This window comes from Lampris incognitus, chromosome 18, assembly GCF_029633865.1.
Source record: "Lampris incognitus isolate fLamInc1 chromosome 18, fLamInc1.hap2, whole genome shotgun sequence".
NCBI classification, from domain to species: Eukaryota; Metazoa; Chordata; class Actinopteri; order Lampriformes; family Lampridae; genus Lampris; species Lampris incognitus.
Window position 1 is genome coordinate 16,113,447 of NC_079228.1, and position 13,238 is coordinate 16,126,684.

Here is a 13,238-nt window from a genome sequence, read left to right on the forward strand (position 1 = left end):
CCTGACAGAGGCATGGCAAGACGAACTGGCGTTGGTCCCCAGTGGCTGCCCACTGCTCCTAGCTACACAGCTAAGATGGGTTAAGTGCAGACAAAGACTTTCCCCATGGGGATTAATAAAGTAGTAAAAGCCTGAACTCCCTTTTACTGTATTCAAATTGTCCTTATTAATCTGCTCTGACTTGTGAATTGCTAAAGCCAAGCAGAATAAAAAGTGATAGAAGGAAACAGTTGGATATATAATTTGATCAGCTATACTGTTGAGGAAATGGGCTAGATTACTGGTAGTGCTTTTAGATGACTGTTGTATGAAGGAGTTTGTAGAGTGAAATGATTTATCTTAGTAATCATTTTATGAACTAAGAATGACCGAAGAACCACCTTGAATAATGCTGTGATGTAGGACCACCAGACCTATGTAGGCATGTATGACAAAATAAGAGTGTTTGTATGACTTCTGTAAGAAGTATTGGGCTATCCCCCCTCCCTCAGACACTCCATCAAAGTCAGCTTGGGTATCTGTAGAAGCTCCCTGCCTTGGCATTTACAACAATAGCCTTGGAGCTGCTATTGAGTTTGGAACTGCCTTTGCTATATCTGGAAGCAAAGTAAGTACTGAACATCCAAAGGAATTGAATCGAGTGCAACTGGACTTGGTATATATCCGTGAAGACGTTTCGCCTCTCATCCAAGAGGCTTCATCAGTTCATGCCTTTCTGACTAGACCAAGCTAGTCTGACTGGCTGGTGATGAAATTCAGATATTTATCCTCTTTGGTGTCGTTATCAGAGCTAATGATGTCCATGGCTCTTTGTGTTCCGATGTTTAGCAACACCCGTCGTTATCAGGGGTATTGATATGCGTGGCCCTTTGTGATCCGATGTTAAGCAGCGACGGTCGTTGGGGGTGTTAGTTTCGACTTCGTTAGTGCCCCATTCAGTGGTCATGAGAGTCGTTGGAGCCGTTAGTGACCGATTGTTGTTCTTGGAGGCTAGGCTTCTTGAGTCTCCTGGGTAGAGATGAAAGGACGGCATTGTAAGTGGGAGATAGGTGGTGTCGGAGACCTCTTCCTCTGTTGAGGGATGGTTTTTCCAGTTTCGCATGGATGGCTTCCTTCACCCCTCTTTCAAACCCTCTATCTTCCCTGTCCAAAATGTGTACGTTGCTGTCCTCGAAGGAGTGTGTCTTCTCCTTTAGGTGTAGATAAACTGCTGAGTCTTGTCCTGAGGAGTTTGGCCTTCTGTGTTGGGCCATCCTTTTGTGTAGTGGTTGTTTGATTTCTCCTATGTATAGGTCAGTGCAATCCTCATTGCATTGTACAGCATACACCAGATTGCTTTTTTGGTTGTGTGGTACACGGTCTTTGGGATGAACCAGTCTTTGTCGGAGTGTATTGCTGGGTTTGAAGTTTCCCGGATGCGGTGTTTGTTAAAAATTCTCCCGAGTTTCTCGAAGACCCCAGAAACATACGGGATGACTATGTTATTCCTTCTGTTCCTTTTCTCCTCATCGCTCACCCGGTTGGTCCAAAGACCGTGTACCACACACCCAGAAAAGCAAACTGGTGTATGCTGTACAATGCAATGAGGCTTGCACTGACCTATACATAGGAGAAACCAAACAACCACTAAACAAACGGATGGCCCAACACAGAAGGCCAAACTCCGCAGGACAAGACTCAGCAGTCTGTCTAACAAGTCGAAACTAACACCCCCAACGACCGTCGCTGCTTAACATTGGATCACAAAGAGCCACGCATATCAATACCTCTGATAACGACGGGCGTTGCTAAACATCGGAACACAAAGAGCCATGGACATCAGTAGCTCTGATAACGACTCCAAAGAGGATAAAGATCTGAGTTTCATCACCAGCCAGTCAGTCTAGCTTGGTCTAGTCAGAAAGGCACGAACTGATGAAGTCTCTTGGATGAGAGGCGAAACGTCTTCACGGATATATACCAAGTCCAGTTGCACTCGATTCAATTCCTTTGGATAACCATGACCTGGATGAATGAGAACATTCACAGATAAGTACTGAACAGTTCCACTTAAAATGCCTTGTCTCGAGGGCGTCCAGGTAGCGTATATATCATAGCGGTCTATTCCATTGCATACCAACACGGGGATATCCGGTTCGAGTCCCTACAAACACAATTGGCCGTGTCTGCGGGCGGGAAGCCGGATGTGGGTATGTGTCCTGGTCGCTGCACTAGCGCCTCCTCTGGTCGATTGGGGCGCCTGTTGGGGGGGAGGGGCTAGGGGGAATAGTGTGATCCTCCCACGCGCTACGTCCCCCTGGCAAAACTCCTCACTGTCAGATGAAAAGAAGCGCCTGGTGACTCCACATGTATTGGAGGAGACATGTGGTAGTCTGCAGCCCTCCCCGGATCGGCAGAGAGGGTGGAGCAACGATCGGGATGGCTCAGAAAAACGGGGAATTTTTCAAAAAGAAAGAAAAAGAAAAATTCCTTTTCTCAAAATGTCTTCACCTTTTCAGCCTATTCTGCAACTGAAAGGTCATAACGTGTCATATGCAATGAGCATCGTAGACTACCAGTCGCCTTGTCTTGAAACTTGTATTTCCTCCTCTATTGCTGTAGACTGCCCAACACAATGGGGGGAGAAAAAGGAAAGAAGGCTCAACCACATGGATTGCCAGCAGTGAGAAGATGTAAGCGCCGCTCAAAAATTAAATGACCAATAGAAACTGAAAATAGAGCTGGAACAACAGTTTGTTTTTACGTGTCTGTGGGTTTAGCATTTCAAATGGACACATCTCAAACAAAGCTCAAATCCGTGACCGGATTTTCATTGCTTTCTTCAGCACGTCTTCTGCCTTTTCGAAATTGCTTTTTATGTCGCACGGTGGCGCCATTGCTCTCACTTTTGCTCATATTTGTAAGACAGGATATCCAGCAACATCCCCGCGACCCTTAGAGCAGAATAAGCGGCGTGGATAATGGATGGATGGATGGATATCCAGCAGTTTCCTGTCAGTGAGTTACTTATGCTAGATTTTCTTCAAATTGCACACAGGCTGGCTATTGTTCTCAAATTCCCAAGGACTCAAATCAAATCCACAGACAGCCTAAAATATTTCTACCGGCTTGCCGTTGCCATTGATATTCATTTGTTGCTGGATGAACCTGAGACAGAAACAACACAGGAGTGGCCTGTACTGAGATAGAAACTAAAGATAGAATCAGCAATCTGATGTCAATTAAAAAGACACAACACATTCAGAGATCGCAGAAAGCTGAATCAGTTCATCTGGACACAGCGTTTATTGAGCAAGATGAACTATTGTTCAGATGAACTGATTCAGCTTTCAGTGATTTTCTTACCTACATTATTGAGCATGCGTAAAGAAATATCCAGAGATATTACCGTGGCAAAATAAGCTCATTCAGGATGCTCTTAACTGTGTAAGCGACTAAATCTTTATTCTGATTCCAGCCAATTCACATTACACACTGTTCAGCCAAAACATTAAAACCACCTGCATAATGTTGTGTAGGTCCCCCTCATGCCGCCAAAACAGCACCGACCTGCTGAGGCATGGCATCTAATAGATCCCTGAAAGTGTCCTGCAGTTTCTGGCACCAAAACATTGGCTGCGGGGCCTTCGAGCCCTGTAAGTTGCGAGGTAGGGCCGTCCTCGATCGGCCTTGTCGGCCCAGCACATCCCACAGATGCTCAATCGGATTGAGATGTGGAAGATTTGGAGGCCAAGACAACACCTTGAACACTTCATCATGTTCCTCAAACCATTCCAGAACAATTGTGTGCAATGTGGCAGGGCGCATTATCCTGCTGACAGAAAGCACTGCCATCAGGGAATACCACTGTCATGAAGGGGTGTACTTGGTCTGCAACAATGTTGAGGTAGGTGGCACGTGTCGAATTGATGTCCACATGAATGCCAGGACCCAGGGATTCTCAGCAGAACATTGCCCAGAGCATCACACTCCCTCCGCTGGCTTGCCTTCTTGCCACAGTGCATCCTGGTGCCATCACTTTCCAAGGTAAACGACACACACGCACCCGGCCGTCCACATGATGTAAATGAAAATGTGATTCATCAGACCAGGCCACCTTCTTCCACTGCTCAATGGTACAGTTCTCACGTGCCCATTTTAGGTGCTTTTGACAGTGGATAGGGGTCAGTCATCATGGGCACTCTGACCAGTCTGTGCCTACGCAGCAAGCTGTGATGCATGTTGTGACGCCTGTCTATCATGGCCGGCATTAACTTTTTCAGCAGTTTGAGCTACAGTAGCTCTTCTGTGAGATGTAACAAGGTGATCAGTTATTCACCTCACATCTGCTTCTGCTGACTTATAAAATCCTAAATTGGCTTGCCCCATCTTACCTGTCTGATCTCCTTAAACCGTACATTCCATCTCGAGCTCTTCACTCTCAAAATACTGGGCTCCTGTGTGTACCCAAAGTTAAAAAGAAGTCAGCTGGTGGCAGGGCCTTTTCCTATCGGGCCCCGTTCTTGTGGAACAACCTGCCTGCTGCCATCAGACAATCAGAGCCTGTTGAGTCCTTTAAATCTAAACTTAAAACTCATCTTTTTGCCTTAGCTTACAACTAGTTGCCTTTAAGTTGAGTACTTCACAACCTGTACTGCATGGTGGGTCGGTTTCTGTCTCAATGAATTTACCAACCACTGTTCTGCTGACGAGATTATAGAGTATAGATTATTGACTATTGCAAATTTTTCTCTTCTCTCACATGTCTTTTCTCTCTCTCTGAATGACGTCTTCTCCTTTCTCTTCTCTGTGTGTGTGAATGGTGTCATGTGAGTCTCCCTTGTGTGCATGTGCAGTCTGTCCTCCTCCCAGGTCTCCATGGTGACAGTGGTCGCCACCAATACACTGCTTGGCATCCCCCTCATCACATTTTCTTTTTATATATCTTATAAATCCATATTTTTATTACCCTTTTTCACCCTAACATAAAGCAGAACCAGCACTGTGGTTCTGCTGGATCCGGTATGGAACGGGCCTTGACCGATCTGGTATGGATCGGTTAAGGCCCGGGTTAACAAAGACCGCCATTGATGCTGTGCCCTCACAGGGTACCAATGGAAACTATCAAATCCGCTGTGGAGTACCCTGGGAAAAAGGGAACAAGCTGAAAGAAGAAGAAATTCATCAGCAGAACAATGCTTGGTAAATTCATTGAGACAGAAACTGACCCACCATGCAGTACAGGTTGTGAAGTACTCAATTTAAAGGCAACTAATTGTAGATCAAGCCAAAAAGACAGCTTTAAATTTGAATTTAAAGGACTCAACAGACTCTGGTTGTCTGACGGCAGCAGGCAGGTTATTCCACAAGAATGAGGCCCTATAGGAAAAGGCCCTGCAATCAGCTGACTTCTTTTTAACTTTGCGTACACACAGGAGCCCTGTATTTTGAGAGCAGAGAGCTCAAGATGGAATATACAGTTTAGACAGGTGTGATGGGGAAAACCCATTTAGGATTCTATAAGTCAGCAGTATCACCTTGAAGTCTGATCTAACATGGATAGGAAGCCAATGAAGGGAGGCAAGAATTGGTATAATATGATCAAATTTTCTGGTTTTAGTTGGGATTCGAGCTGCAGCATTTTGAAACATCTGAAGACTTTTAGTGGTAGCATGTGGGAGACCAGAAAACAGAACATTACAGTAATGAAGTCTGGATAAAACAAATGCATGTAATAGAGTCTCTGCGTCAGCCATGGACAGAAAAGACCAAATTTTAGTTACATTACATTAGTGAAAAAAGGCAGTACTGGTGATTTCCTTAACGTGTTTATCAAAATAAAGTCTAAGATCAAATATAACACCAAGATTTTTGGCTGCCACACTTTGTGAAATCACAGTGTTGTCGATTGTTATTGCTACTTGATCAAATTGGTATCTGTCTCTTGCAGGGCCAACGACCAGAATCTTAGTTTTATCTGAATTTAAAAGCAGGAAATTTTGTGATATCCAAATTTTCATAGCAGCCAAGCAGGCCTCTAAATTAGTCATTTGAGTATGATCCACTTTTATAGGCACATACAGCTGAGTGTCATCTGCATAGCAATGGAAATTTATTCCATGACTGCATATGATCTGGCCAAGACGTGAAATATAAAGACAGAAATGTAGAGGGCCAAAAACCAAGCCCTGAGGTATTGTGTTCTTCCAGACAAGCAGGACTTAGACACCAACATTACAATTTATTCTGTCTAATAGTATACAGTAATCAATGGTGTCAAATTGAGGTCCAGTAGTAGAAGCACAGAGGTGGAGTCAGAGTCCACAGCTAGTAGAAGATCGTTCACCACTATGGTCAGAACAGTTTCAGTGGAGTGACAGGTCCTGAAAGCCGATTGAAAAGGTTCATATAGCTAGTTTTCTTCTATATGGGTCGAAAGTTGTTGTTACACAACTCTCTCTAGTACTTTAGAAAAGAATTGAAGATTAGAGACTGGTTGATAGTAATTAAGAGACCCTGGGCCGAGGTGTTGTTCTGTAAGAAGAGGTTTGACAACAACTGTCTTAAAACTGCTGGGAACAGCGCCAGTAGTACGTAATAAATTAACAATGTCTAGCACTGTAGGTCCCAGGAAAGGCGAGAGGTCTTTGAGATGGTATGCTGGTAAAGGATCAAGTAGGCAAGTTGGTTTAGGAGCTGACACGAGTCAAAGTAGCAAGAGAGATAGTCTCAAAAGTTGTAACAACAGGGACTATCAGTGACTCATTCTATAAATATTAACTTGGTAAAACAGGGTCTGCAGGACTAGCTGAAGTTGAAGAACTAATTTTGTTTATGATCTCATCAACCTTATTGCAGAAAAAGTCTAGAAACTCATTGGCCATGAATGGCGAGCAGCTAATAGACGGCTGCTTTTTAGTAAATTTAGCTACAGTGTAAAAGAGAAATCTGGGATTATGTTTATTAATACTGATTAAGCGAGAGAGGTATGCTGCTTTCGCAGCGGCTAAAGCACGCTTGTATTTCAATAAATACTCATGCCAAGATGGGTTAAAAAAAATTCCAATTGGGTCCGCGGTGGTGTAGCGGTCTAAGCATCGGCTTTGTGTCGACGCAGTTGCCCACTGGGGACCGGGGTTCGCGCCCCGGTCTCGCCAGATCCGACTATGGCCGGACTCGATGAAGCAGCAATCATTGGCAAAAACGCTGTCTTCGGGAGGGGGGCGGAGTCGGCTTGTGTTCGTCACGTGAATGCGTCTCTGTGTGTGTCGGAAGAAACAGTGGTTCGGCCTGGAGTCGCCTTGTCACGAAAGTGGGGAAGCGGTCTCCTTCGAGACTGCCGGCCGGAGAGATGCAGTTGGCGAATGCATGCAGTACGAGGGTGGGTGTTTGAATTAAAATAGGGATCGATTGGCCACTAAATTGGGAGAAAAAAGGGAAAAATCAGAAATAAATTTTAAAAAAAATTCCAATTTTGATTTTCGCCATTTATGTTCCAGTCCCCTGCAGGCCTGCTTAAGAACACTTGTGTAATGTCCGTAGACGCCTTGTCTTACTGACATAGAATAATTCAAGAACGAGCCGACTTCGTAGGTTCTTAACTGTGTAGCTTTTACTAGCGTTCATCCGACATACAACCTTCATAACATGCGCTTCTAACTTCCTGTATACGTCACACGCACTGCACGTACACCCGTGAGTAGGTCAAGTTAAACACGTGACCTTTCATTCATTACATCTCCCCCTCTAAGATGATTTTCTAACCTGTATATCACCCCCCTTTTCACAAAAAAAATAAAAAATCCCCCACAGTACACAAGTCCATACGCCTCACAAATCCAGCTGGATTGCAGGCTTGCTCACCCTGCCAGAGCGAGTAACATATGGTGTGGAAGTTGGCATTTCTGCTGCTCGGGACTCATCCGTGTTTCCACTCTCCCCTGGAGTGACATGGTCAGGATCCCTGCTGACAAAGGTGAGTGTTTTAGGTGTGGCCAACAGGTGGCGCCTGTTCCTTCTGTAATATTCACCTTGAGCTGTCTCCACTATGTAGGATCTGGGAGTGGAGCTCTGACTGTGAACAACTGCTGGCATTGTCCATGTTTTCTGTCCATCAAGTTTGGTGAGTACTGCGTCACCCGAGTTCAGTGGGCGCAGTGTCCGCACGCCGTTCCTGCGGTTGTAGTAGAAAGCCTGCCTCGATTTGGCTGCGGCGTCAGCGGTTTTGATCAGTTCCTCTTTAGGCCAGGCCGGTTTCAGGTTATGCTGCAATGTGGGTAAGGTGGTTCTGATTCTCCTACCCATGAGCAATTCCGCTGGACTGGCTCCAGTGGAAGAAGAGGGTGTAGCTCTGTATGTCAACAGGGCGAGGAGAGGGTCTTCCTGCCTTAATATGCTTTTGGCTATCTGAACAGCCCTCTCTGCCTGTCCATTACTCTGGGGGTAGTGTGGGCTTGAAGTCACATGGATGAAATCATAATCCTCACTGAACCTCCTCATCTCTTCTGAAACTAGCTGTGGCCCATTATCACTAACTACAATTTCAGGGATACCAAAACGTGCAAATGTAGCCTTCAGCCTAGCTACAACCTGACTGCTAGTAGTTGTTGGTAGATTTAGGATCTCCAAAAACCTGGAATAATAATCAGACACTATCAAGTAGTTTTGCTTTTTGTACTCACACAGGTCTATGCCAACTTTCTGCCATGGTCTGGATGGGAGCTCACTTGACATTAAAGGCTCTTTTCTCTGTGTGTTCTTGTGTTCTCTGCAGAATTGACATTGCTGTATCTTTGTTGTAATGTGCTCTGTCATTTTGGGCCACCACACTGACTGACTAGCTCTCTCTCTGCACTTAACTATCCCCTGGTGCCCGTCGTGTATTCTCTCTAAGATAACCTCCCTCATCTCTGTGGGAATGACGATACGACTGCCTCTGATGACTAAACCATCTACCTCAGATAACTCCCCTCTCACCTGATAAAAGTCTCTGACTGTCTCCGGCACTTTATCAACATACTCAGGCCAGCCGTGTCTGATGAAGCCCAACACTGTCTGGAGCTGCAGATCCCCATCCGTGCTCTGTTTTATCTCCTGCATCCTTTGAGGTGTGGCAGGCACCTGGCACACGATGGCATCAATGTGCGCTGCAACATCATCATGAGAAGCACCATCTCCGTAGCGCTGCTCTGGGCCTCTGGAGAGTGCATCAGCCACAGCTAAAGTTTTGCCCGGTGCGTATTCAGCCACTGCATTGAAACGCATCAGCCTCATTAACAGTCTCTGGCACCTAATGGGCACATTATCCAAGTCTTTGCTGTTCATGAGAGGCACTAGTGGTTTATGATCGGTGACAAGTCTGAAATTGTCAAGCCCAAACAAGTACTTCTCGAACCTTTCACATGCCCAGACGCTGGCTAAGCACTCTTTCTCGATCTGTGCGTACCTTGTCTCTGCGTCACTCAGCCGTCGGGAGCAGTAGGCCACGGGCTTCCAGTGTTCCCCGTGCTGCTGGAGCAGAATGCCTCCCAGCCCGTAGCTGCTGGCATCTGCTGACAGCACCGTAGCCTTAGTGACGTCATAAAAGGTGAGTACCGGGGCGGTGGCGAGTGCTGCTTTAAGGTCTTGGAATGCTGTGTTCTGTGCAGGTCCCCACAGCCACTCTGTCGTTGCTTTAAGCAGTCCATAAAGCGGCTGACCTACAGTGGACAGCTCTGGGACGTATTTTGCCAAATAGTTCACCATCCCGAGGAACCTCTTGAGTTCCGTCACGTTCTGGGGCTGAGGAAAGTTCTCTATTCCGGCTACTTTGTCCGGGTCAGGTCTGATGCCTGCCTCGTTGATGATATGACCAAGGAAGCGGACTTGTTTCTGTTTGAACTTGCATTTCGCTTGGTTCAGTTTGAGACCTGCTGTTTCAATGACCCCCAGCGCCTCTGCTAGGCGCCGGTCATGGATTTCCTCAGTCTCTCCATGTATAAGGATGTCATCCATGTACACCTCTGTGCCCTCTAGCCCGGTCAGAGTTTCCGCCATCTTTCTCTGGAAAATCTCTGGAGCACTCGTTATACCAAATGGAAGGCGGCAGAAAGCATACCTCCCAAATGGGGTGATGAAAGTGGTGAGCCCCCTGCTGTCTTCATGCAAGGGGATCTGGTAAAACCCACTTGCTGCATCCAACGTTGTGAAGAACTTTGACCCTGCGAGCCTTGGCATTATTTCCTCCATAGTGGGCGGCACGTATTTCTCACGTTTCACCGCTCGATTCAGCCTCCTGAGGTCAGCGCAGCAGCGAACCTCCTTCTTGTTCGGTTTCAGCACCGGCACCATAGCGGCGCACCATTCTGTGGGCTGAGTCACTTTTTCAATAATGCCCTCATTTTCCATGCGCTGCAGTTCTTTCTTAACCAGTGGTACAAGTGGCAGCGGTATCCGTCTGGCTGTATGCACCGCGTATGGCTGGGCACCCTCCACCAGAGCTATTTTCACTGGGTCTGTTTTCAGCAGTCCACTTGAACCGAAAACTCCACTGACCTCATTCATCCGCTTCACTAGACCCATCTCCACTGCCTCTGGACGACTCAGCAGACAGCTGCCTCTCCCCTTGATCACATACACTGGAAAGGAGTATTGTTTCTCCTTGTAGTTGGTTGTGGCTTGAAACTGTCCTATGCAGCTGATGTTTCCACCTGGGCTTATGAAGCATGTGTCAGGAGGTCCCAGTTTTATGTTTGGCTTCAGCTTTTTAAATGTCCCTTGGTTGATAACAGTAGCGTCAGCCCCCGTGTCAATTTTAAAGGTTATTGGTACATCACTTATTGTTAAACTAACAGTCCAATCTTCCTGACTGCTCTCTTTGCCAACTTCTCCCAGAAAGTGCAGCTGTTTAACCTCTTCAGTGACTTCTCTCACCGCTTTAGAGTGACATACACGCTCCCAATGTCCCTTTTTATGACACTTGTTGCACTTACTGTTCGTTGCAGGACACTTCCGCTCATCGGTGTGCTGCGTCTTGCCGCACCTCCCGCATTCATCTACTTTGTTGGTTGCAGGTCTGCTGCCACCATGACGCTGTCCGCCCTTTTTGTTTTGGCGTCCGTCCCGCCGTCGGACAACATTGACGTTAGCCAGCTGGGCCTCTGGTTGGTTAGCTTGGAGGCTGAGCTGCTTTGTTATTGCCTCCGCCTGGCGCACTTGTTCAATGACTTTCACCAGAGTAAGGTCCGCTGTGAGCTGGAACTGACGGGAGAGCACCTTATCTTTTATGCCCACTACCAGACGATCTCTGATATGTTCATCCCTCTTGTCCCCAAACTCACAGTGTTCAGACAGCTCATACAATGTCCGGATGTACATCTCCGCTGTCTCTCCTGGCTGCTGGCTACGTTGATAGAAGCACGCCCTCTCATGTATGATGTTACGGCGGGGAATAAAGTAGTCGTCGAACCTTTTCAGTACGATATCATAGTCCGCTTTATCACCCTCCGCCACGAAGTCAAACGAGCTGAATATCTTTTCAGCCTCGTTGCCCATTGCATAAATCAGCGAACTCACTTGAATCTCCCCGTCGTCTTTATCCAGCTTTGTCGCGAGCCTGAAGCGCCAAAACCGTTGTTTCCACTCCGGCCATTCAACGGGGCAGTCAAACTTGAATTCACTCGGCGGATTAAACTTCGGCATGACCGCTCGTGTTCCGATACACAGACTATTCTGACACCATGTAATGTCCGTAGACGCCTTGTCTTACTGACATAGAATAATTCAAGAACGAGCCGACTTCGTAGGTTCTTAACTGTGTAGCTTTTACTAGCGTTCATCCGACATACAACCTTCATAACATGCGCTTCTAACTTCCTGTATACGTCACACGCACTGCACGTACACCCGTGAGTAGGTCAAGTTAAACACGTGACCTTTCATTCATTACATCTTGTCTTGTCGTTAAAGTAGGATGTCTGCCTCTTTAGTTGCCTAGCTCTGGCAGTGAGGGTAGTGCAGCTGAATTGAGAATAGAGAGGGCCACGTTTAAGTCACCAGTGAAATTTTCAACAGAGTCAGTTACTACAGTGAAAGGAGCCAAGACTTCAGATAGCTGCTGGCCAAATGCAGCTACAGTCGATGGACCAATGTGGCGAGTGGCAATTATATCTGTGCCAACATTAACAGGGCAGGCCAACGACGCTTCAAATTTAATGAGAAAATGATCTGACACAGCAGATGTGGTTGGCAAGACAGTCAGATCAGAAACAGCTATCCCATTAGATAAAACCAAATCAAGGGTGTTACCACTGCAATGTGTTGACTCTTGAACAAACTGAGCGAATCCAAAAGTATCAAAAAGCACCAGAAAGGCTTCACTTTGAGGATGACCAGCCTTATTCAGGTGAATATTTAAATCACCAAGAATTAGAATCTCATCAGAATGAGTAACAAGACCTGAGATAAATTCTCCAAATTCTTCAAGAGTAAGGGCCTGGAGGTTGATACGAGTATCACAGTCTGGACAGAACAGAGTCTGGTCGTGGATGAGGGAGGTGGACTTCTTGAGTCTGATAATTACCGTCCACGAAGCAGCATGGCTAACCGCAAGAAACCGTACATTTCCTTTTACGATGATGTCGGGCTAGTCTGCTAGCTAACAGTTGAAAACAGACGGCACCTTTATATGGGGAGAGTTGAGAATTGAACTTTACTCACGGCCACCGTATCTTCAAGTAGTTGTAATTCTTCTTTCCTTGTGGTTTCATACCCTTCAACAAATGTCCATTCATCCAGTTGGAGCAGTGTTGAAGCTCGACGACTGCCTGGACTTAACTCGTGTACGTTAACTTGAGAAGGGAAAAACTTCCACAGGACTCCGATGTAAGAAAGGATAAAACAAGTGTAAACGCTTATTTTCTTGCCCGGTGCGGGATTCGATACCAACTGTACTGCACCACAAGGCGACATCACTAACCGCTCGGCTAAAGGGTCAGACTCGTTAGCTAGGGGCTAACGTGTCTTATTAGTAGTTTACACAAGTATTTAACTCCAGTTTGTAGTATCTTCTTACAGGAATATTCAAAGTTTACGTCTTCTTAATCAGCAAACTGTACTACGGTAAGAAACGCGTGGCTCGGGTTGCTGCTTGAACCTCGTCTAGCTCATAAATGTAAAAAGGGCTTGCCATAAACCTCCACAAAACAAAATATCCTCTCCCGGTTTCCCTTCGTAAACCCACGAGACCTATATGTCTTAAAGCTACAGTAACTTAAATCACC